Source organism: Gopherus flavomarginatus, chromosome 4 (assembly GCF_025201925.1).
Source record: "Gopherus flavomarginatus isolate rGopFla2 chromosome 4, rGopFla2.mat.asm, whole genome shotgun sequence".
NCBI classification, from domain to species: domain Eukaryota; kingdom Metazoa; phylum Chordata; order Testudines; family Testudinidae; genus Gopherus; species Gopherus flavomarginatus.
In genome coordinates, this window is record NC_066620.1 from 160,852,180 (window position 1) to 160,878,820 (window position 26,641).

At 43.2% G+C, this 26,641-nt stretch overlaps 1 long non-coding RNA gene across 2 annotated transcripts; it reads left to right on the top strand.

Annotated features, from left to right (window-relative positions):
• The first annotated feature begins 11,762 nt into the window (after window positions 1-11,762).
• LOC127049801 (uncharacterized) lies at window positions 11,763-16,364 on the top strand. 2 transcript variants are annotated; one of them, XR_007774056.1, is made up of 2 exons: window positions 11,763-12,539; window positions 15,595-16,364. It is a non-coding gene; the product is annotated as an uncharacterized LOC127049801 (long non-coding RNA). The 2 variants fall into 2 exon arrangements; XR_007774055.1 differs by having other exon boundaries at window positions 15,629-16,364.
• The last annotated feature ends 10,277 nt before the right edge of the window (window positions 16,365-26,641 follow it).

Genomic DNA, 26,641 nt, shown 5'->3' on the forward strand with positions numbered 1-26,641 from the left:
TGAGCTTTTATTCACCCACGAAAGCTTATGCTGTAATACGTCTGTTAGTCTATAAGGTGCCACAAGACTCTTAGCACTTTGGCAGCGGCGGGGAGGGGGCTGTCTTCACTCGCTCTGGGTTTTCGGCGGCAGGTCCTTCACCTGGAGCGAGTGAAGACGTGCGCTCACACATGCACCCACAGACTCCACTGCTGAAGTGCCGCCGAAGACCCGGTAGGGAACCGCGGGGTGAGTACAAGCCCCACGTGCCTGTCTATTCTCCCCCCACATCTGACCCCAACCCACATCCAGCCCCTGACTGCCCCCCTCAGAACCCGCAACTCATCAATCCCGCCCCGCTCCTTGTCCCCTAACCACCCCCTCCAAGACCCCTCACCCTAACTGATCCCCCAGGACCCCACCCCCTATCCAACTCGCCCCGCTCCTTGTCCCCTGACTGCCCCGACCCCATCCACCACCACCCTGACAAACCCCTGGAACTCCCATGCCTACCCAACCCCCCCGTCCCCTGACCACCACCCCAGAACCTCTGCCCCCTCCAACCGTTCCCTGCCCCTTATCCAACCCCTCGCCCGAGCCTAGCCCCCTGCTCAAAGTGGTAGAGCTGCCCAGAGCATTGGCACTGGCGTCACAGCGTGCTGGGGCTCTGCGAGCGGGGGAGGGGCCGAGGAAGCCTCCCCAGCTGGGAACTCAGGTGGGCTGGACGGGACGGTCCCACGGCCCAGATGTGATCCACCTGCCTGCCCCTTTAATAATCGGTTCTACACTGGCTTCTAAATTTAACAACCGGTTCTTATGAACTGGCTCCAGCTCACCACTGCGGTTACCCCTCTGATACTTTTTTTTCCAAAAGAACTTAGGGTACCTTTTGTTTTCTGTTTAAGGAGCCTTTAGGGTTCACTTTTGAGCCCTCATGGTCGTGGAGCTTGAACTTTTTAAAAAAAAAAAACGGGAAGTTAAGATTTTTGTCAGGATCTCTCTAAAGGTATTGAACAAATACCAGTGTTTGCTACCTCACAACCCACCCCCATCCTTTCCTTTTTCCATCATTGACCACACCACTAGATTGCAGAGGTGGACACTTACTTATGGCTTTTTGGTATTTTGAAATGCATTTAAAGTTAGATTGACTTGAATTTCGCTTCCTGTTCTGGGTGTCTGCCTACCGGTTTGTGTTTTAGGTACATGTTACAATAAAAACACATGTACTGAGTATATTTATCTCTCCACTGCCTCTGCTGCCTCCCCTGCTTCATTCTCCTCACTTCATCACAACCTCTCAGACATTTTATGTTTAATTTTATATTTAGTAAAGCTAAAATGGGAGTCTTGTTTATCCAGCCCCAGCTGTCCTGATGGGAGATGTGAGGTAGTCTTAGGATTCTGCTGCATCATGAAGAATTTCTTGGCGGCAGCTCAGGGGTTACTCCCCCACCCCCTGTGAAATATTTCCTTCTGTCCCAGCTTCGGCAAGTGCCATTGCTCTGCTCCAGAAGAGCTGCAGTCTGCTCTCTGTCAGGATTGAGATCATGCCAGCAGGATATTGGATTTGGAGAAACAATGCCTTCAGCTTCTTCTAAGTTTAAAATGATAAAGTCTTTGCCCTTGGCTAAAGCAGAGAGCGGAAGAAATATAGGGAGGGAGAAGTGTTGGCAGGCCAGAGTCCAAAGAAGAGTATAACCTTGAGGGCAAGTGACACAGACAAAAAGTAAGTTTCAGTAGAAAGAGTATAAGCTAAAATAGTATATTCAACTTTTAAAAATAAGACTCAGTCAATGTAGAGACATAGGACTGATCAGTATTGACACTCACAATTTAAGTTGCAACTCTTGTTTCCTCAAGCACCTGCTGCAGGACTCAAGAAATCGTATGAGCATGTAGGATATCCTAATGCATGTGGTATTATAAAAATAACTATATTTAAGTGACTACTCCAGGTATAATATAGATTCAGCTGTCACCATTCTCTGCCATATGAATGTATTTTTGTGGCTTATACTGTAAACTATTTTTTGTATCATAATCCCCAATTTACAGAAGGGGAAACTGAGGCACAAGGAGTTTAGTGACTCGCCCAAGGCCACCCAGGGGGATAGTGGTAGAGCTAGGAATAGAAAGCAGCTCCTGAGTCCTGATTTGGTGCTCCACTGGGCAATACTGACCCTCAGATTTGATTCCTTTGAAACTCAGATTTACCTTAAAAAGCCTCTAGACCCAAGCACTTTGGTTTCTGTCTCAGACGGAAGAACTTCACTAGTGCTACATCCAGAGATGTATCCATTCAGGGTGAGACACTGAGTATTATCTTACTCTTCCAGAAGCTATAGTCATTTCAGGGAGACTACTGACGGAATAAAGACTCAGTGCAAGTAACAGAGGCAGAATCTGGCCATAAAAAGCTAGTGTTTTAAGTTTGACCTTTCTCCAAGAGGGACACAGTCATTGCTGCTAGGGATGTTACATTCTGAATAGCGGATGAAATCCTTATTTAATAAAGGGGAAAAAATTAAGAGTTTTTTGCATATTAATATTACTGGTATTCTAACATTCTCTGTGCTAATAACAATTAGGATTGAACCCCTGACAAACCTACACAAAGACTTGGATACATTTGTCCTGGAAAAAGGCATTTCAATTAATATTGCCTACTTATCTCAGTTGTTACTCATGCTTATTGAAAAGACAGGCCTTCTCACTGTCTGGTGCCTCTTTTAGCTACACTTCACAGATTTGAAAAACAGAGACACTTGACGGTTTGGTAATCAGGGTCTTCCAGCAGTTTCACCCTCTGCAGGCCTTCAATTTAAAGCATTAACTGAAGGGCTTTTATCTGACTGAATGCTTCATGAATAATGGTTATCTGCAGGTCACAGATTCCTTGTAGGGATCACTCTCCAAGGCAAAATCCTACTTCCTTTTCTCCAGTTCAACTCCACTTGCCTTCAAACACTGAAACTTCTTCCCAGACCATCAACCTATTGTAAAACTTCCCCCTCATAAAAGCATATAGGGCCTGATCCAAAGACCAGTGAAGTCGTCCAGTAGTCCATAAAGAAGCAATCTGGATAGCTATTGCAGCAGCGTTCACCTGTAGAATGCCTTAGGCTGCAGTGACCAGCTTTTATTACTGACCCACGTTCCTGAGATAACCCAAAACACCTTCCTGCTGTCAATCCATTGTACCACCTGTGACAGAATTTTTCTCATTTTTTATATAACATTGCTGGATGTGATTAGAAAATGTTTATTACAGTATTTCCTAATTCCTAAATTTAGGATAAGTGGGAAAATTTACAATATTTACATTGCAGGTATATGTGGCTTCAGAAGTCAATGAACCAATATCCTTATTTGGGTCTCCATGTTTGATTATGTAAACCCAGATGGGAAATTATCCAACAACCAGCTTTGATGTTAAAGGAGATGCCTGTTGGCAGAAAAAAGGCTTGAGAGTCCTTGGATGGAATTGTTGGTGGTTCAAATATTGTCCCCTGACCTTGGAGGTTCACAAATGGAATATAAGAAAAACATGAGATGTTTATGGGATGTTTTTCCTATAAAATGTCAGCTGCGAGTGAGGGAAAGGTGGTAGTGGAGATGGAATGGTGGCTTAGTTGTCATATCCCAGGAAAGAAGTCTTCTATTGACATTGTAAGTGTAAACATTCCTAATGATAAAATGAAAGAGGGGCATTCTTTCACTAAGACTCATAAACTTTAAGGTCAGAAGAGGCCATTATGATTTTCTAGTCTGACCTCCTGCACAACACAGGCCACATAATCTCACCTACCCACTCCTGTAACAAGCCCTGACCTATGTCTGAGCTACTGAAATCCTCAACTTGTGGTTTAAAAACTTAAATGTGCAGAGAATCCTCCAGCACTGTCGATGATGCCTATGTGCAAAAGTCAAATTTTATTTATTACAGTAAATTTAATCACAGGTGCTTCTAACTCTTGGTATTTGTGAATTTAGAGCTCCTGAAAGGTCTCTGACAGCATCTTGTACTTCGAGGTCTTGGAATGAAAGCAAAATAATAAATACTATGGATTTCAGTCATGATTACCAGTGAAATGTTATACTGGAAATAAGGCAATGGCCCATTCACACTGCATGTCCTAGGTGTTTGAGTCCAGCTGGAAATATGTAAAAACTATTCTCTTTTGCATCATACATGAACTTGCTTGGAACATCAAGTACGATACGGACAATTACTCATGCAAAAAATTCCAATCCAGAAAGCTTCAATGCAATGCTCCTTTAAAAGCCAGAACTAACTGTGCCAGTGTTAGTAACTTCAACATAAAGCAAACTTTTCTTAGTATATTTTTCATATTTCCTGAATATCTTAAAATTGCCTCCTAAAGAACTGTTAATTAAAAGAGGAGGTAAAGCTGAAGCGTCTCATACTCTTGTGTGAAATCTGGTTCCAGTCGGCTCTCAGCTTCATCCAAGACCTCCTTAGCTACCAGTAGGCCTCTGTTTCCTCCTTTTGCTTTGGTTATAAGGATGTTATTGTGAATTAAATGGAGATCGTTTTGCCCAACATCACTTGAGACTTGTTTTGTAGCAATGATATATAGATAGATTAGATACACTAAGTAAGCTTAACTAACCACTACAGTCTATGGCTGTAGAGTGCCTCAAAAGAAAATTTATCAGTCTTGCTAATCTTAATAAGTAACCTGAAAGTCACATCTTGTTTATCTCTGCAGAGAAAAGTGGCTGTGCAACTTGTGCTGCATCTTATATATGAAATAACCTATAAGTTTTACAGTAGTCCAGTCCTCCTCCCATTGTAAGCACAAGTTGCACAGCCACCTTTCTCTGCAGAGATAAACAAGATGTGATGGCTTTTTTAAAATGAAATGACAGAGTTTTAATCTAGAGTATCAGTTCGATGCCTCACATCAACATCAGCTGGGCTGAATCCTGCTTCCATTAAAGTCATTGACAAGTTTCCTATTAACTTAATGGAAGTATTACATGTCACTGATATGCTAAAATATGCCTAGTGCACAGCCTGCATGGAAGAGCAGATCAAGTATGAGGTGAAATAGATAATGTTTTGTTTTACTTCCTGTTGGGTAATTGTACGTGACACACAACTTGAAATTAGACCTAGCAAAACTGGTAATTGCTGTTCCTCAGAGGGCTGCTTCTCAGAATAAGCATGAAACGCGGGGTGTGATTGCAGCGTAGACATATCAAACTAGCTTTAATCTCACTATTTTGGGTAATCCAGCTATCTTCACTGCCAGTGGAGCCATGCTGCCATGGTATCACTGCTACTGGTTCCCAGGATAGCTAGATTAAAGCTACCTCAGGCATATCCACATGAGCTGCAATCACACCCCATTATTGCAATGTAGATATACCACAGTGTGTATAGACTATAAAACTAGAGATGGGCAACTGGTATGAATGAAAGAGCTGGCCTCCACTTTTACCCAGAGTTCTAGATAAACAAGCTGTGGAGTCCAAAAACAGTGGTGCTCATTTTTATACAATTGTTATTGGTTCCTTGTGGCCCTTCCTGGTTCCTGCCAAAATAGCTACCCCAAAGAGAAGTGGTCCTAATGGCATTTCTTCCCTAGCTGGAAGTGAAAAGTAAGGGAAGTATTATAAGAGCCTGTTTTTGTGACAAATCCAGTCCAAGTCTGCAGACTCCAAAACGTTGGCTAAGCATGGAGGGGAGGGATAGCTCAGTGGTTTTGAGCATTGGCCTGCTAAACCCAGGGTTGTGAGTTCAATCCTTGAGGGGGCCATTTGGGGATTGGTCCTGCTTTGAGCAGGGGGTTGGACTAGATGATCTCCTGAGGTCCCTTCCAACCCTAATAATCTATGAAAATTTAGGGCCATCTGCTGGTACTGAACCTTTGGAGATTCTAATTACTAATGAAGAGCTCTTGCTTGTCATTGGAAGTGATAGACTTTATTTATTACGACAAAGACGCAGGTATGACATCTGACAAAGTGGGTATTCATTCACGAAAGCTTATGCTCCAATAGTCTGTTAGCCTATAAGGTGCCACAGGACTCTTTGTTGCTTTTTACAGATCCAGACTAACACGGCTACCCCTCTGATACTTTATTATGACAGTTCATTTTACATAAGAACGGCTGTACTGGGTCAGACCAAAAGTCCATCTGGCCCAGTATCTGTCTACCGACAGTGGCCAATGCCAGGTGCCCCAGACGGAGTGAACCTAACAGGCAATGATCAAGTGATCTCTCTCCTGCAATCCGTCTCCACTCTCTGACAAACAGAGGCTAGGGACACCATTTCTTACCCATCTTGGTTAATAGCCATTTATGGACTTAACCACCATGAATTTATCCAGTTCTCTTTTAAACGCTGTTATAGTCCTAGCCTTCACAACCTCCTCAGGTAAGGAGTTCAACAAGTTGACCGTGCGCTGTGTGAAGAAGAACTTCCTTTTATTTGTTTTAAACCTTCTGCCTATTAATTTCATTTGGTGACCCCTAGTTCTTGTATTATGGGAATAAGTAAATAACTTTTCCTTATCCACTTTCTCTACATCACTCATGATTTTATATACCTCTAACATATCTCCCCTTAGTCTCCTCTTTTCCAAGCTGAAGAGTCCTAGCCTCTTTAATCTTTCCTCATATGGGACCCTCTCCAAACCCCTAATCATTTTAGTTGCCCTTTTCTGAACCTTTTCTAGTGCCAGTATATCTTTTTTGAAGTGAGAAGACCACATCTGTACAAAGTATTTGAGATGTGGGCGTACCATGGATTTATATAAGGGCAATAATATATTCTCAGTCTTGTTGTCTATCCCCTTTTTAATGATTCCTAACATCCTGTTTGCTTTTTTGACCGCCTCTGCGCACTGTGTGGACATCTTCAGAGAACTGTTTACATGTGTGCATCACTAAATATTCACTACCCCATAAATTCTTTCCTGGGGCAGGTGGGAAAAGGGTTTAAATGGCATTCAGCTTTGTTGCTGTTTAGTTTGAGGAGACCATCAGTTAGAGCTACACAAGCATACTGCTTCCTAGAGTCTTCATCAAGGGACTCTGGAGCAAGAGGAGAAAAGAAAAACATTTCTGGCAGGATTATTTTTTTTTAAACTTGCTGAGCGCTTTCAAGTGGCTGAGGAAAGGATTAAAAGTGAAGAATGTTAAAGACAAATTGAAGTTGATGTTTGAATTGTCAGTCTCCAGAGTTTCCTGAACTGACTGAATGAGAAGTTTTTTCAGTTAAAATCCACAAAGAATTTAAGAATTGCCCAAATGGAGAACAGCAAGGATTTATATCCATGAACTGAATAATTACTGTCAGCCAGGAAAGAAATTCAAGATTCTTGGCAGTAAAAGAAAGTGGTCCAGCACAATGTACAGGCCTTTGACTGAGAGAGACTTTAAAGGAACTATCTAAGATGTTGGACATGTAAAATATAATGAATTGTATGGAAAAAGGGCTTACGTGAAAGCTGGATGTGTCGGGGGCAGACTGACTGACTTTGGTTTAGCTGAAAGCATATTAAAGATTGGAGAAATGTTTGACCATTTGTCTACAATTAATTTACTACAGTTAATTTACAGCCAGCAAATTAATTGCATAGAAATGAGCACATTATTTCCTGCATTAGATTAAAACCCTGTCATTTCATTTTAAAAAAGCAAAACTTCCTTTTTGGGGATGATTAAACAATCTTCCAGGTTTTCTCACATTGTGTTTTTTCTTGGAGGGAGGTAGGTTAATCTTAAATGTTAGGAAAGATATTTGATACTGTAATTATATTCTCATATGGTACAATTTGACCAGTTTGAGGAATTTGTCTAGATTTTATACTCAGCGTTGTACTGAAACAACATTGCTCAAAAGTTTATGGTGCTCATGTAGATGGGGTGTTTCTTTTCTTTATTGGTTTCCTTATGCCTTTCAGCAGCATTTGGTATGGTCAACCCTGACATTCTTTTGTTCTGTTTGAAATAACTAGTGTAATTGTCTGAGACAGCCTTGGGCTGGTTTTATTCCTCTCTCCCCAGTGATCTGTAATTATGTCAGGGATGAAAAACAGTGCAGGGAGGAGAGTAAGGATTTAGGTCCGATCCATTTTGACTTGCATTCAGGTCTCCTGTGGAGGTTTATTCTGAGACCTTCACAGTTGCTATTGCGATTTTTTTGGGGGGGAGGGAAGCTGAGTTCTTACCATGAAGCAAATGCTGCACTGATTTATTTAGCGCTGCAATCTAATTCTGAGTGTTCACAGGCCTGGATGGTAGAGACTTGTGATAAGCTAACTTCTCATATGAGCAAGTATTGCTGAATTGGTCCTAGATATCTTCTAGGAATCAATCCTTCCTCTGGACCAGTTCCCTACAGTGTTTTGGACAGGCCAGTGGAGTTTCTCCAGGCCCCCTCCGCAACCTGTATTTCTCTGTGGAAGAGAAGAATCTGTTATTTCCTAAAGGGCTGGTCCAAGTGGTTTCCCATCTCTGGGATATTTTTCCAAAGCTGCTCCCTTCTGCAGGGGGAATTAATACAATAGGCTGGGGGCGCTGAGAGAAATGAAAAGCCAGTGGGGAAGCAGCATTTAGAAAGCTAACTGCTTTCAGTAGGAGGTAGATACAGCTGTCTGAGGAAGCTCACCATGGGCCAGGGCTCATGTGATTGCCAGCAGAGCTGGGAGTGGAGCTTGCAAGGTATTTGGCAGTCAAGGCCTGAGGAAGATGTAACCAGAAAAAGGCATCACATGAGGTGGCTTTGGGAAACAGAGGAAAAAGGCAGTCTTGGGTTGGGGCAGACACTGCCTCATGATATTGGATCTCATAGTAGAGGGGGAGAGCACACTCACTCCTCCCCAAAATGCCCCCTAGGGTGGAGGTGCAGAAACCCATGCACCAAAGGTTTAAAATGACGGTTAAAGCCAGGCCCTGCAATACAGACTGTAGTTAGCCACTGATTGACAGGGAAAGGGGAAGACCATTGCATAGAGGAGTGAAAGATTATTCAGCACAGGAAGTGCAAAAATGGTTGTTGGGTTCTAGGAGGGCAAACTACAAGGATTGTTCGGTCTAGGGAGGGCCAATGACTATTGAGCCAAAGGATCTGATTTGTGCTTTCATTTGGACTATGATTTTGCCCTGGAATGGGGAGGCGCATCAGCTTTGCCAAAAGAGCAAATGGTCAACATCACCTTACCATCAGGGAAACAGCAGAGCAGGGGAAATTAAGGCCTATTTACATCCAGATTCTAGGGGGAGGAGTAAACCAAACCCTTGCATCACTCTGTTCTCAGCGATCCTGAACAGAGGCAAAATAAAAAGCAGCAGAACCCTTAACTGTGTTCTGTGCAAGCAGTGCTCCAAACTGAGCTACTCTGTGAACTGATTTCTTCCCCTTAATAGAGACCAGCCACAGGAGGCTTCCTTTTCATACTCTGCAGTAGTTCAGAACAATGTTTTTAAGATAGCTTTATAACTTTTCCTACAGCATTCCTTAAAGCAAAGAAATCCTAAAAGGAAACTGTATTCATTCCTTCTGATTCCCAGGAAATCTGAACTTGGTGGTGCCTAAGGCAAGACTAGAAGCTCTTGGAAAATGTAGTAGGAGTACTTTTTAATAATGTGGGGTTTTGGGGTTTGGTTGGTTTTTTTTTTTTTAACATAATACCTATTGCTTGTGTTGTCCTTAGAACATAATGATCAATATGTTTAATGCAAGACTATACCCAGTCCTGCATGAGGGCGCAAATATTAGCAGGGGACCAGAGGACAATAAAAGGCGCATTTCCTTTTTCTTCCCTGTGCAGGGCGAGGCACAGCTGCAGCCTGTGCTCCCCTGAGTGTAACAACTGCATTTGGCTGCTGGTGCTAGCAGTGTACTGTCCCTACACCAGTACTGACAATGGAACTGACTCTCAGCAGAGGGAGGGCAAGTGCATTCTGCACTCTGTCAAGCAGAGGTGCAGCAGTCCCTCACCCCTTGCTCTCCAGGAGCCCCTTTGCTTGTTTGAGGCCTAACACCTCCTGGAGCTGGAGCAAAGTACATGCACCATCCCCACTGACCATGGGCTGAACCTTAAAACTATTCTGCAGAAGATTTTTTTTAATTGGGTTTGTGCCTTTTTATTTAGCTTCTTTATTATGTGTAAGCAGAGCTAAAAAGTGGTTATTTTAAGCTGTGGGTGAAAGGTTTGGGAAGAGGAAGGTGGGATTTCCTGGATCTCTTTACTAAAAGATCAAGTCTGGTCTTTGTAAGTGTCACAGAGAATGTGTTGCCAATGCTTTGTGCATCTGAATTTGAGATTCAGGAGTGTTGAATGTGTAACAGAGACTTCCTTTCTCCAAAATATTAATCAGTCATTGAAAATGTTTCAAAAAAAAATTGAAATGGTTGGACTGGGAAGCTAATCTGCTCTCAAAGGCTCGGCTTTGTCTTTTATCTCTCAATGTTTGCCTCGCAAGTTCCCTAGGTCCCCATTTATCTTTTGAGCTGGTCTATCCCCAGTTTCCTTGCCTGCAAGCTCCTATGTCCACTGAGTACCTAAAGAGGGGCTTCCAGAGATGGAGGGGGTGTGTCCCCTTTTGCCTTTCCCTCCTCTCTTTTCAAATTTGCTGCTGTTCATCCCGCTCTGCCTGCAGAAGTATGTTGGAGCATCAGACCCTCTGACCTCATCACAAATAATTAATCACCATGGGCAACAGTAGCACTGTGTAAATAACAGTCAGACCATACAGTAATTTTGCTGTCAAACAGAGCCCATTCCTTCTGCTCTACCCTGGAGATTGTAGTAAGTATAATAAAATTGAATTTGTTTTCCAAGCACTGTGTGTTAGCTCACAAAATGCATATTAGCTAAATAACCAGAGATTCATGTAATCAATATATTGTTTTAAGAGGGTTTGGGACTTTTTAACCCTTAAATGTGTTCTATAATATGAATCTCTAAAGTGGACTCAAATTCATAGCCATTAAAGACATTAAATGTATTTATATTTCATATTTCTTCAATGATTTTCAAATGAATGTTTTACTCAGGTTGAAATGCCACGAGAGGGCACTGTAGTTCTTGTACAAAATCCTCAAGTATACAGTTCCGAGAATGATAATGCTGAGGGGTGAGGGGGAGGGAAACAAACCAAACAGCTAGATCTAAAGAGTCTGAGACTAAAGGAATGGGTGGGTGGATGGCTTGGCTTGGCAAAGTGACTGAAAACCAGTGTAAGGAATGGACAGAATATTCCCTTTCACAAACACAAGAATATCTACTTTGCCTTGAGAGATGTAGGATGTCTGCAGCCTGTTTGTGGGGGAAATGTTTATCTTGATTTAAATGTGGTAAAATTCACCCAGATAATGTAGTGAACAATATGTCAACTATCTTGTTGTTTTAAATCTTCTAACATGTATTCACATATACCTTGATGTTTTTATGTTTGTTACAAATATTGGCATAATCTGAAGGAAAATAAAATTCTGGCATCCATTTTGCATAGATAACCTCTCCTTTCATGGCTGAGTTACCTAAATGAGGGGTCTCGAGGGTAAGAGAAACAGGTTTTGAGGAAGTATGATCATTGCAATTTATTTTTTAAAAAACTTTGTAGAGGCAGGGGAAAGAATACAACCAATAAATAGTTTCAGAGAGAGGGAGATGGTTTCTGGTTTTTTGGGGGACGAATAGATTCTTATATAGTTAGGGAAAGAGTAAAATCATCTCTTCGATTTTTAGCCACACTCTGCACAGTTTTGGTTTTTTGAAATGTGCAGGTTGGTAATGTTGGTGTCACTAAGCATAACCCTACGTAACTCAGGAGGGTGGAAGGCCACAAGAGTATGGAGCCTTCCTGGTTTTAGGCCTCAGCAGACAAGAGTCCCTCCATGTTTGAACTTTAATCGACCTAAAAGGCCAGGTGTAACAGCCGTTATCAGTTGCAACAGTTCTAACTGGTCTAAAGCAGAAATAATGAGGCCTGTGCACCTTTAGCAGAAGGACAAGATAACTTGCAGAAGGAAAACTTACTAACGAGCTGCCGCGGCCAAGATTACTTAATGCACCTGCGCTTACGTAATTGCTACAGGGGGAGGAAGGAGGAGGAGGGAGGGGAAACGGGGGATTGCTAGTCAGTGAGAAAAGTTCTCATGGATATAAAGGAACAGACTGCTTGTTTTAGGTGTGCTTGATCTGAGTCAATCTCCCTGCACCGCTTTGAGATCTCAAATAAACTTGGTTTGCTTCTCCACCCTGGTGTGTTTATTGGCGCGGCACACCGGGCGACGGACCCCCCCGCTGTTGCTTGGCCTCAGGCAGTTATCTGCCGGCAACAGTTCTTGGCGCCCCATGTGGGGCATTGAGGCTAAAATTAGCCTTGCCTGGATCCCTTCTGGTGGTCGACGGATTGCGGCGACGACCGACGCCCAGCGCGCACCGGTGACTTCACCGGGGGCCTCGGCGGAGACGCAGTTCGACTGACCCCAGAGGGCACAACGGTGCAACGCGCTCGAGTAGTGGAGAAGCAGTTGAGGGCGACGGTGAGGAACCGGTCCCTTGGATAAGGTAGGAACAGTCCAGTGGTCTGGATTTTTGCCTGTTATGACCTGGGGATGCCCAGTGTCACCCTAGGATATGGGGCAGGGACAGAGTACAGGCAGGGCACGGTGTACACCCTTAGAATGCATTCTAGCGAATTGGGAAGTGCTTGGATCAGATCCACTAACTAAAAGCAAACTAAAAAGTTCTGTATAGTAGACTGGCCTCAATATCAACTAGAGGACCAGAAAGGTGGCCACCGGAAGGATCACTTAATTATAACACGATCCTCCAATTACTCCTGTTTTGTCAGTAAATGGGTAGCTTCTGAAGCTGTTTGTATGGAGAGCTCTTGTAAAAATACCCCACTGTAGCTCCAGTTCTTCCCTCTGTCTGGCAGAGTGCAGGGATCCAAAAGCAGGTTAGGGATAGTGCAGGGAAAAAGGAGGGACCTGTTTAGAAAGGGGAGACCCCATGTCCTAGTGCACTCTCTCCCTGTTGTAGCTAAAAAGCAAGATCAAATGCAGAATGGTACTGGGGGCCAGTGTGAATGACTGTTACCGGAAGACGCCCAGAGTACCCTGTGAAGCAAAAGCTCGTGACCAGGACTACTCTAACGCAAGCCCGGTAACTAGTGGATCTTTAGGAGGTCCAACCCATGGTGGGCTGACTTGGCCTGGCATCGTCCGGTGAGGAAGCTGCCTGGGTCTAGGAGTGTGTGTACCCATCTTCCCTTCCCCTTTCCTTTCTGTGTGGGCTACTGACAGTCTGATCATCTCACTGGATGCAATCAGAGTAAGCGGCGCCGTCTCCCAGAGACTAGCCGACGCTCTTTGCTGAAGGGAGGTGTAGGAGGGTCGTGGCCATCCTCGTTAGCCTCTCCTGTGTGAGTACCCTGTAGGGAAAAATCCTTAGTTTATGAGCCGCTAGCGCGGACAGGGCACCCTCCGTGTGTGTGTAAGTGGAAAATGGGTGGGGGACAGTCTAAACATTCCATCTCACCCCCTAAGGGTACCCCAGCATATTACATGTACGTACATTATAGTTCAACAACCTGCAGGTATTTAGAGAATTGGAATATTTACACCGTGAAAATCCATCTAAATAATGCCCACTAGAAGGTACTTCAATCTAGATAAGATCATACATCTAAGAGGAGCGTTTAATCACCAAAAAGCCCTGACACAGGGTGAGCAAATTTGTCTATTGAGGAAAGGAACGGGTTAATTTAAAAATCATCTTGGCCCAGGGATGGAAGGGGGGGATTGCTCTGCGTTCAGGGTCAGGAATCGGCGCGGACTGTGCTTGGTGCAGGGAGGGGCTGCTTTCGGCCCCAGCTGGCTGTGAAGGAAAAAATATAGACAGAGGCGAAGCAAAGGAAATACAAGTTACAGAATTGAGAATACATTTGCAAAGCTTAACTGTCCAGTAAGATCCAACAGTGTGCCTTTGTGACCCCGGAGTCGGTGTGGCTTGGTGACACTGAAGAAGCCGCAGGCAGCTGACCTGGACTGGAATCTCTGAAAGAGATGCTGCAGAAGATTCCAGGGTGCAAGAGAACAGCCCTCCAAAGAGCAGAAGCATGTTAGAAATTCTGGACAAGCTGTATACAGGATAATCTCCAGTTCACCTCTCCCCCCTTCTCTGAACATTATACACAGAAGTGGCCAGTCTGGACGTACGTGTGTGGGTATGAAAGGGGCTTGGGGCATTAATGTTTTCCTGAGTGATGAGGGAGCGTTCCCAACACTCTCCGTTGTTGTTTTATTATTTTATTAATGGAGCTTTAAAATACAGTTATATGGTGTGTTTTCTTTATCTTCCCCCAACGATCCTGTAGTGTCAGCCTGATCACCTGACACGAGGGATAGATTGGTAACAGAAATTTGTCACAGTTTGGTGAGCAATTAAGAAGGGGGGAGCCCTGCAGAATTTACACCATCTATTTGTTTTACCCTTGTTATTTTGTGTTTGCTTTGCTTGGTACTGTTAGTGTTATATGTTGAGAACTGCATGAGTAAAAGTGAGTCCTAATAGGATAAGAAAACGCTATCTGGTTCTGGTTCTGTTCTGTTTAACCGGTTACTGTTGTTTTTCTGCTCTGTTCATTTGGGCGTTAGGAGTGTGGGCAGAACTGAACCTCTTGTTCGTAATTCCTCGGAGTGGAAGCCATGTGTGCAAGAAAGTTCTGAGGTTGAATTGAGATCCTTCTGTCCCGTCCCCTGTAGCGGTCAGTGTATAGAAGTGGGAAAGTCTGGCTTAGACTGTAATTCCCTCTGCTCTCTGTGTAATTCTCTTTTCTGTTTAAGTGTCAAACAGATGAATGAGTCTCTGGGTAAACCCTCTAAGAATAGTCCTTTAAATTATATGTTAAGTAAATGGCCTTTGCCCAATGGGCCATGTGTTTTTGTCCAGGTGGCAAGCCTCATGAAGGAGGACTCGGGTAGTCTTGTGAGTAAGAATGTTTAAGGGAAGAGACCAGGAGGGGTGGGGGCTAGATGAGAAGCCCACCCTCCTAGCTAAACTGGTAGTGGAACAAGTTGGTGCCCATGGAAGGGACGGTTCAGCAAGAAAAGCAGGATCGGGCCCAGGCGGGCAGGCAACAGACAGAGAGATTGGAAAACAGGTTGGAAAACTTTAAGGGTGTAGTGGAAGGAAGGAGTCAGTAAGTGTAAGCATGGAGATTTCAAATACCCAGGACTTACTTGGAATGGTGATTTAAGTTGATAAAAGTGGCTGTTGGGAGACAAGCAAGTGATTTAAGGGAGAGTGAGAAGTTAACTCTGTAGTTGCTGAACGAAACAGCAGTTGAACTTTGTAAAAATGCTAAAGAAAAAACAGTTTTTGGTGTCTGTGAAATGTTTGTAAATAAATTCAGGAAAAGAAGTTATTGGATTGCAATCATTTGGTTTGGCTATGAACAATTTAGTTGAATTAGCTGAAGAATGTATACAGTGTTATGTAATTGAAAACCTGGGCTGCCTATGAAACAAATACAAGAAACTATGGGGTAATTCCTCTGTTTTGCCTGAAGCCAACAAGAGTATTTGTATATTTCAAGCGATGATTGTCTGCCCAGAAGGGGTGGGTAGACCTCTCTTTTTTTTGTCTTTCAGATAATCAGAGAAAACTGATGCCAGCTGAACAGCATTCAACGTACCATGCATTTACTGGCACAATAGGAATCATGTTTTGTGTTCTATGTTCTGTCCTGTGGTGTTTGTCTTGTGGCCGGAATTTTTGTGTTTAATATTTTTATAAAATAGTCTAGTTTAAAATCAAACAAAAAGATTAAATTAAAATGCAGATATTTGTTTTGTTCAACTTGGAATACAAAGTGTTTGGATAAATCAGGAGAATGTAATATACTAAAGTCTAATGCATTTCCTTAAGTAAAGAAAAGAAATTTCATTGGCCAAACTGTTAATTGCAAAAATTGTTGTTAAAATTTGCATACCAACAGTCTTTGAAAGCAAAGACATGAAAAGTTAACCCACTCCCCATATTGTACATGGGATCTTTTTGGCTACCTCAGATTTCTAGCCAGAGGGCTGGGGATGGTGAAAGGCTATTGGACTAGAGGTTGTATTGAGTGAACTCCTCAAAGTGGGTGTGCTTGTCCTGGCTTGTTGCTCCAAAGCTCTGTAATAAGGTTATTTTAGCAAAAGGGTGTGTGTGGCATATATTAAATAATAAGACTAATGTACTGTATAATGACAATGTTTATGTCTTCATTGTTGGGAAGAAGGTGTATAAGTAAAAAGTGGAAGTTTCCTTTGCAGGTTAAAAGAAGCCAAGAAGGGAAGAAGGACAAAGAACAGAATGAATTAACTGAAAAAAAATAAAATAAAATAGCAAGCTCAGGCTATAGATAAGACACTGACTCCATTCAAGAACACTGCTCACAGTTAAGACTTGGCTAACAACCAGGAAAAGGAGGGCTTGAATTTGCCCACGCAGCTATGAGATTTGCAAAACATTGCCAGGCACTAATGAAATGTGTTAAGTTTCTTTTCTCACAGGTAAAGAAGCGCTACCCAAAGACCCTAGCAGCCCTACCACTCTTTGGAACCAGGAGACGGGATTGATGTAAAGGTCCACCGACGAAAGTCTGCTCTGGCTCCACCCTGGAAAGGCCCTTAAGTCCCGGTGACTACCACCGTCGCTGTAAAATGTCAAAGACTGACTGCATGGACCCAAGATTCTCACTGCAAAAAGACCCCTCCACATCGGGAGAATTCTCCTACTGATGATTAGCCTATTTCACCTTCTAGCTCCACTGTGCCTTCTGGACAGTAGGGAAAAAGTACAAGGATGCTGCACCACGACTGTTTTGGGAAAGAAGAAGGAACACTCGCTCCACTGAAATTGCCAAAGTCCAGGAATTCCTGACTAGAAAGAACATTAAGAACTGACCCTGGTGAAGAAACAAAGAATTATACACTGGTGGGAGGACATTTGTGGGACCCATGTTTGGGAATGTGGTATTAATTGGATTTTGGGGTTTATTCTACAGGCTGCGCCCTGTGTCCTGGAGAGTGACTAATAATGTAACCCCCCTCCTATGCTATTAATGTCGATGCCTTTTGAAAGTACCTGAGAATAGTTAAATAACAGGTGTATTATAGTACTACACCAAGGAAAGATGGTATTGAATATCACTGAGGCTGGAAAGGCATTGCAGTGGGATCTAGTATGTTTAGGAATTCGGGATTTCCTGAATTACCAGATGATGGCCATTTGAAGTGATCTTGAGTACCAGACTTGGCCCACTGCCCTTACAGACGCATCAGAAATACCATCTGATCTGTGATCATGGAGACATACTTGGACACTTCCTGGGTGGAAGTGTGGCTTCCCAGGGCAGGATGTGCGCCCTTATAGGGGATGAATGCTGTACTTATGTCCCAGAAGACGCACAGGATATTAAAAAGTACATCCTGTCAGCCAAACAGGCTTTTAAACAGTGGAAGGCCCAGGAAAGGAAACCCACTATTTCTGATTCCCTCTGGGGCTGGTTACTTAACCTGGGAAAAATAGGGGAAGGCATTGTTCACCTCCTGCTCACTGGTGTGGTGTTGTGTATTGTTACTCTTCTCTTGCTTGCTTGCTGTAAAGCACTTCAGCTCCCTAGAGCTAAATCACATGTTATCCTTTAAATGTGAGAACACTCAGCCAAAAGTTTGTTGAGTATTCTCAAAGGAGGGAGTTGTTGGTGTCACTAAGCATAACCCTACGTAACTCAGGAGGGTGGAAGGCCACAAGAGTATGGAGCCTTCCTGGTTTTAGGCCTCAGCAGACAAGAGTCCCTCCATGTTTGAACTTTAATCGACCTAAAAGGCCAGGTGTAACAGCCGTTATCAGTTGCAACAGTTCTAACTGGTCTAAAGCAGAAATAATGAGGCCTGTGCACCTTTAGCAGAAGGACAAGATAACTTGCAGAAGGAAAACTTACTAACGAGCTGCCGCGGCCAAGATTACTTAATGCACCTGCGCTTACGTAATTGCTACAGGGGGAGGAAGGAGGAGGAGGGAGGGGAAACGGGGGATTGCTAGTCAGTGAGAAAAGTTCTCATGGATATAAAGGAACAGACTGCTTGTTTTAGGTGTGCTTGATCTGAGTCAATCTCCCTGCACCGCTTTGAGATCTCAAATAAACTTGGTTTGCTTCTCCACCCTGGTGTGTTTATTGGCGCGGCACACCGGGCGACGGACCCCCCCGCTGTTGCTTGGCCTCAGGCAGTTATCTGCCGGCAACAGTAACAATTAATAAAGGAATAACATTCCAAATAGCACAATGGATTGAAAAAAATAGATCACCTATGTAAAGTTACAAGAAAATGCAAGCAATGAAATCCTTTTGCAATGTGAAAGAGGCACATTTAACATAATGGGGCAAATTTTTAAACATGCCTTGAGTCAGCAAATGTAATGAGGTGCAGACACAATTTATAACATTCTGTGTTAGTATCTGCAGATGACTGTGGATACCAAAATGTAAATGTAAAAATTAAGGCTGGTTTTTAAATACTTGGCCCAATATTCCTTGTGACTAGTGCTTCTTATCACATCTTTCTCATACCGCTTTGCGTCCTAGGCTCAAAGAAAATATCTAAATATAAATCAAATGCACAAGCATAATTGGGAAGAGCTTATTGTAAGCACAATCTTCCTCATACTTTAGTGTTGTGTCAACCAGGTAAGGTACTAACAAACTTCAACAGGACTTTATTTTTAAGATGGAAACCTCTTTGCCAAACTGCTGCTGCACCCTCTGTAACTGTCCCTCTGCCTCCTCAACTCCTCCCCCCTCCTTCCTGTTTCCTGTCCTTTCAGACTCCCAACAGCCAGTGCTCCCAGTTCTAATAATTACAAGCAACATCTAAACCACCACACTTAGGTAGTTGCATTTTTTCACTTGCTTATGTGGCATATTGGTTATGTACAAGCTGCTCTAGGTGCAAAACAAACAAAATCTCATATGGGGTTGGGGAAGATACAGAACTGCTTTGGAACTTTTCCATGTTGAAAGCATGTTCACTGCCTACAGTGGCTGTATACTATAATACTTGGAGTGCATGTGTCTCTAACTGTATAGGGAGTAGCTTTCATATATTCCTGATGGTGATGACTAACCTGCCACTGGGGTAGCACTGCCTTGAGAGTAGGAATTGGTTAGAACAAGGATTCAGAGAGGGAGGAGGAGTCTACCACTAGCGTTCAGACAGAGGAAAGAACAGAATTATTGGGGAACATCAGAGCCAGTTAAAGTACCACTGTTATGTCCAACAGTGTAAAACAAATGATAAAGTGAGGCGTCAGAACTGCATGTGAGATCTCTTTTTATGAGCTAAGAGGCCTGTTACGCAGAGATTTGTGTTGAGGGTAATTTCACTGCCAGGAAAGAGAGGAGAAGGAGGGATGAGTGAGTTTTACATCATGTGCAGGATTCATAGGCTTATATCCATCTAATAGTTGATACTTTCTAGCCCACCCTACTTCCCTCCCACATCAATGCAAGCAAATGTGTATTGTGCCTCTGCAAGGATGAATGGGGAGTATGTGTAAGCAGTAGCTTCTCTATTCATTATTCTGACAAATAGATGTCATCAGGCTTTTAATTTTTGTGCATCACTTGTGCACATCATTTTCTCTGAGAAAGCACTCTGACTGTCATGACAGCCAGTTCAATTCCATACTACAGCAGTTTCCTAGGTAACCAACACACAGACTTCACACAATGGAAGGAAACCAAGAGATGTGCAACATTTCCCATTCTTTCTTAATATCTTTGAAATGTTAGAAATACAAAAAGTTTCAAAGATACGAGTCTTAAAAAACATTGTGGTAGAAAGACCATAAAGGGCAGGTGGCCAGGGGATACTCTCCCCAATGACAATGGCTCACTCTAAAGAGGGTGGACTCTACCTGCTGTGCAAAAAAAGAAAGAAAGAAAGACACTTTGTGCCTACCCCCTCTTTTTAAGCAGGATGCAAATTTTCCATCTCTGCACCATTTTCTGCAATATCTAGCTGAAAAAATGACACAAAATCCCAGCCCAAAGATTAGTTTTTTTTTAAATCCTTCCTAATTTGCTGCTCCTAGATTCTGCTCTTCCCTGGCTCATGGTGTATTAATACCTTCAGACTGACTTGCTGCCTGAGATGGAGTTTTAAACTTAGGCATGTGGCAAGGAGCTAGCAAGCTATGCTGGTGAGAGAGGTTGAGGTTTGTAATCTTCCCAAACTGGCTATATCCATGGCAAAGCATTTACAAGCTCACTGAACACATTTGTAAGCTCGTGGAGCCAGATAGCCCTGAATAATTTTTTTCTTAAATAAGAACAGTTTAAATATGGTGGGGGGAGCCAACAGCCCCTTAATATCAACAATAAGGATGATAAATCAAGTTCACAATTCAGAAAATTCCAAAATGTATGTCAATTCAGTTGTGTTTTACATGGATAGTATTTACTGTTTGTATTATTTGTTAAATGTAAATATTAGTCTTATATTGTTTGTAATTGCGGTGGGCCATGCAATATATAAACCTATGTAACGTGTTTCATATCATGGGTCATGTGTAAGAAACATTTTACAAGTCAAATTAGGCCCTCCATGATACATGTGCAATCTTGTTGCTTTCAGTGGGAGTTCAGGACACTTAGCACCTTACTCATCAAGGTGCTAAGGCTCCAAATCAGCAAAACTCTTGAAGTTCCCTTTAAATTTAAGACGTTGACCCCACACCCAGATTAGTTCCCAGAACTCCTGAGCACCAACCTCCAGTCACACTTCCTCCCCATGGTAGCGATTGCTAATTACCAAGTGCATGGTGCCTTAGTTTATGCCAAGAAAGTCAGCTCTATCTTGTCTATCTGGAATGCTTATCACTTCAGACAGAATAGATATAACATTGTGTTGAAAGAATTTTATATGACAGCTGTTCACCTTATCCAAGTACTCCTCAGTGTAGGATTATTAAACAGTCTGGAAAGAAAAGAGTGAAACCAGAAAGGATGCATTTTTGTCATTTTAGTTATGTTACAGATGTAAACATATAAGTTTCAGTAGAAGATGCTACAGCACTTCGACACAGCCAGCACTTGGGATTTACTCCACGGGAGGCGGAGGGGGGGAGAGTGTGGAAATTAGCAGGCAACAGCAGTTGTTCTTAAGGAGAAGGTTTATGTCAGCAGAACTTGCACAGCCTCTGTTCAGAAAGTTTGTGTCAGCAGCCATAAATGCTAGCCTGTCAGCATTCCTATTTTATTTCATACACAAAATGCATATTACTTAACAATTATGCCAAAGGCAGTGAATGGGTTTTTGATAACTCGACTTGGAAGGTAATGTCTTCCTGTGGGAGCAATTCCTGTCATACGCCACAGAAATCTAAGTGTTTATGAATGCAAATCCTTAGTGTCCATATGAGATTGTCCTTGATACCAAGTAGTTTGCATGTTATAGTGCAACCAGTGTTCTATAGGCCTGATCCAAAACCCACTGGAGTCAATGGATAAATGCCCATTGACTTCAATATACTTTCAATAGGCCCTTAAAGTGTTTTACATGGGGAATGATGTGTAATGTTTGGACCTTTCTGATTCTTTTTCACCCCAAGGAGTTCAGTAAATACTTAATTTCAATCCAGAAATTGTAGCAGGTAGGGCAGAGAGCACTTGAAGATAAGAGGACCTGGAATATAGATTAAGTCCTGGTCTTCACTACAAAGGTAGGTCAGTGGAATTAGCCTTGCAACAACCTATTTGTGCACATGACTGCACTCATATTTATCACCATCTGACATGAGTGCCTCATTATAGTCATGCAGTAAAACTAACTCCCCTAGCAGCATAGCACCATGACTTGTGTTGACCCTAGCAGTCCTCCAGCAGCTGTCCCATAATGCCCCATTCCCTGTGACAGTGACCATTCTGCTCACAATTTTAAACTCCATTGCCCAGGGGTTACAGAGACTGGAAGCCAGCCTCCCTCCCTTAAAGCACCTCATGTGATTTTGAAATGCCTTTTTTTGATGGCCTAGCTTGGTAAACACACCTAGCAGCTCATCTTTGTTGTGTGCAACTGTCCAACTGATCTCCAACTGCTGCTGCTGGAGTGGACAGGAAGTATTGGCTCTCCTGGGCCGGTGGGGGAAAAAAAGCTGTGCAGGCACAGCTATGGATCAGTTGCAGAAATGTGAACATATATGAGCAGATTCCATCGGGGTACGACAGGAATTAGCAACAGTGACTCGTAAAAATGAAGGAACTTTGCTCTCCCTGGCCTTGTGGTATCCCTGGCAATCTAGTGCTGTGCTGCAGACTTGGCGATTATACAATTGGCATACTATGCTTGGTGGAGACCTCACCCCAGAACCCCTCATACCACTGTGGATACCTCAAAGGAGCCCAAGACAGAGACCCCGGCCGAGAACTGGGAGGAGAAGGAGGGAGACAGAGTGGGAGACTGCAACCAAGCCACTAGCCAGGACCTGTTTGAGGCTCCTCCACAGTTTAGCCAGTCCCACCAGGCAAGCACAGATGAGCCTGATGAAGGGAAAAGGACATCAGGTAAGTGTGCACATGCATTTTTCTTTACAGTGTTTAAATTTTAAAATGGCCCAGTCCATCCACATGTTAACGCAAAGGCATCAACTTGTCATTGGTCTACTCATGCGAGAAGAGGTAGAAGGTACCACAAACAGAGGTAGAGTTGGCATCAGCTTTTTATTCCCATGTTGTTAGGTGGGAATGGGGCATGAGGAGCACTTTGTTTGTGTAAATAGGGATGGCTCCTCTACCCTCTTGAGAGATCTCGATGAAACTTTCATGGAGATACTCTGCTATCCTCCCAAAGTTTTTGGAGATGGCAGCCTTATTTCTTCTTTTGCAGTAGGACATTTTCCTGTGCCACTCTGTGATAAATTCAGCTGGCACCACTGCAGTAAACAACCTAGAAGCATACGGGCCTGGCAGTCTCAGGACACCAGCAGCAGCTGTTGTCTCTGTATCTTCGTGACCTTCAGGAGTGAGATATCACTAAAATCACTGATGCCAATGTTCTGTGCCATTTCCCTATACCTATGCCCGTGAAATAAGGACCAACATTTTACAAGAGCTTCATACAAGAGGAAATCCTGCCTCTCCCCTTTCCCCCCCCCCCCGCCCCCATCCATACTCACGATGGCTGGGGCTGGAAAGCAGTGCTGTGCAAGGCACTCCAAAACGGATGTGTCAATAAGTATTTCTTATTAAAAGCATTTATGGGAATAAGGGAAGGGATTCTTGAAATGTATGTTTCTCTTTCCATTGTGGTAGGTGAGATCGCGCAAGCCCACGCTGCATCCAGGCCCTGGACAAACGGCTTGGAGGACCAACAGCATGGAGAAAGAAGCAGTTAAAAGGCCTAGGAGTCCCAGCATGGTAAAGAGCAGGAAATGCACTGGGATATAATGGGTCTTCGCAGGCAACAAATCCAAATGCTGCAGACCCTGGTTGACCTACAGCTCTAAAAATCCCAGACTCCTCATACTTTGCAGCCCTTGGCGATCTCTATGGTCACAACTTCCTACACGACCACAACATATCACGTGACGCATCATTACTCCTACCATTCCATACTGGGGGACATCAAGGAAAACCACAGCTTCACACACAATGACCTGTGAGAACCATGACTGGCGTATGTGTAGCCACAATGGGTTACATTTGTTTACTCAAATGGGCATAAATATTTACTTCCTTTCTGGTTTTTTTTCATTTCACCCCCATTAAGTTACGTTAAAACTTCGTATGACAGTGCAGTGGAGTTTTTTGCACATTGATTTTTCTGCACTGCTTTTTTTTCTGTTCAATAAAGTTCTCTTTTTGGAGAATCAAATTATTTTTATTAGTTTATGACAAATATTGTATAATGCCTAGTAGTAAAAGCAAATAGTACTTGTAAATGCACATCAAGTACCACAGCATTCATCACTTCAGGAAAACACCCAGCCATATTTATAAATGTACAGCAAACACTACACCATTCTTAGCAGCACCAAAAGTTTCAGGCCCAGAGAACATTCCAGCAAAGAAGACTACTGTGGCTGACCAATAAAGTGCTCTTTCAAAGCCTCTCTCAGCCACGTAGCTCTGCAGTGGGCTCTTGTAATAGCCCATGTGTCTGTCTATTCAGAGTCAACTGATAGCTACCCCCACCATGCTGGTGGCAGCTTTTCCACCTTTGCCTCACAAATATTATCCATGGGGTAATTCTGCACTACTGCACACGCACAGACTTCATGTCCCCTGCACATTTTTGCCTTGCAGATTGATAGAAAGGCAAAGGAAAGCTGCAATTGCACCTTTCACCCTCCAGGTAGTGCCAGAAGAGAGCAGTGGGCTCATGGGCTAGAGCAGTCAGCCAGGGAGAGGTAGAGGTAGACTGTCTTCCTCACAGCACCCTGCTGGCAAGGCCAAGCGAGGAGGCATGGGATATGGGGGGATGGACAGAGTAGGGCACATAGGGCTGCTGGGGGATCACACAGACTGGGGTTCAGAAGGGCTGGTTGGGGGAAACAGACTGGAGCAGGGGCACAGGAGCTAGTGGTGACAGCATTGAGCCAAGGGCTGCATTGGAGTGGGGGTGCAGGGACACATGGGGGTTGGGGGAGAGGAGGTGCAGCAGCACATGGGATGGGAAATGGAGGTGGCTGAGTGGGGGTGCAGGGACAAATGGGGATGAGGCTGTTATGCCTGGCAGAATAGGAAGTGTGGGTGCAGGGGCACATGGGGACAGAGGCAGATTTGCCTGACCAAATGGGAAAGGCTAGGGTTCAGCCAGGGTCTTCATGGGGGAAGCTTCCCAACTTCCTAAGAATCCCTCCCCCACCCTCAAAAAAACCCTGTTCTATATTTCTCCCCCCCGCTTTAATTTATCCTTTTTCAACAACCCTCCAGGTTCACTCCCAGGCTCCATCCCAGATTACTTCCCCCTCCTTCAGCTCCTTCATTACCCCTGACACTCGCAAGCCTTTGCGGTGCTTCTGAGGGGAGCAGGAAATATGTTTCTGTATTGTAGTTCAAATGAATTATTACTCAAAGTTCTGTATTAATGTGCCTAGTAAGGAATCTGTTTGTCAAAAAACATTTCATGGATCTGTTGTCTGTATTGTTGCAGACATACAAACTTTATGGTGCATAGACAAATCTTTAGATGTAATGAGATGGGTTACCAAAGGGTGTTTGAGTTGAGCGCAAACTGGTTTTCAACACAAATAATGAGAAATGTGTCAGTATTGCCAACTCCAAATGTTCATGAAACATGAGATTGTCTTAAAAATTATGAATGTTGAGTATGTTTTATTTGCCTTCTGGCTTTTGAGCCACTTGGGTGCACTTGCATCATGTTTTGAAACTTTTCTCTGCAAGCATAAGGGCTAGAAAATTATATAAAAAACAAACAAATGAGAAAAACCCTGGAAGCTGATATTTCCATGTAATATGATTCCAACAGCTGGGGTTTAATCCCACCTAGCCCCCCCACTAAAAATCACAAGAATTGACAACACTGTTTTGTTTCAAACGCATACACACAAGTTTGATTTCTTCTTGTTATATTGATTGATCAGCCATATTTGATAGCACTATAAGTATTCCATAGCTTAATTTATTTTGTCTTTTGTGAATGCTCGTGTGTGTTTTAAAGTGCAATCCTAGAGGCATGAAAACCTGTTTTCTTTTAATAGTTTGGAAGTTTTTCCATTTATTTTAAAGGGATAGTCTTTATTTCCCTCCTCCCTTCACCCCGTTTAGGGGATCATTGATCTTTTCTTGTGTTTTAGATAGAGCTGAAATTGACACACTCATTTTAATAAACAAAATACACCAGCCCCTCATGACTACAACTTCTACCAAACTCATCTTCGTTCAGCATCATCTAGCCATTAATGCTAACCTTGCTTTGGGAATAGTATTCATTTAGCTGGTGCTGTTACAGATGCATTGGGGAAGACCACAATTTTGCTTTCCAGAGACTGATAAAATAGCTGCAGTTGATTTTTTACATGTTCTTCATGGTGAAGTGGCTGAACTATTTTTTGACTAAACAAATAGAGCAAAATTCTGATTTCCTCATGAAGTCCAAGTAAATAGTCTTATGGTTGGTGGGTGATGTTTTGTACAGCAACTGGGTAAAGAAATTCTTATCCCACAGAGCCACTCTGTGGCTAATACTGAATTTCTCAGGCTATGTTAGCCATCACAGCAGGTGTATCGTCCCTCCAACCAGATATTTAGGTGGTGGATTCATTTTCAGTAGTTCTAGATCAGCCAGTCCCCCCACCTCCGAACAAAACAACCTGTGCAGTTGTGGAGAGGGGGCACACAAGGAGCATAGCACCATTGATGGGCAAGAAGTGGTGGACCTTTTCCTTTGTGGGCTCATTATAACCTGCCTTACCCCTACATGGCAGTACCACACAGGTTTCATTGCCTACCATGCCCATAGCAGGGGGAGGTGCAGGCAGAGGTTTTACTTCCTAGAATCTGGAAGATGCTCTTCATTGGATGATGGCAGTTTTAAGGTAGGTGAAGTTGTGTGCCTTCAATTCTTGACAGTTTTTCTTAAAATGTAGTCTTTTGA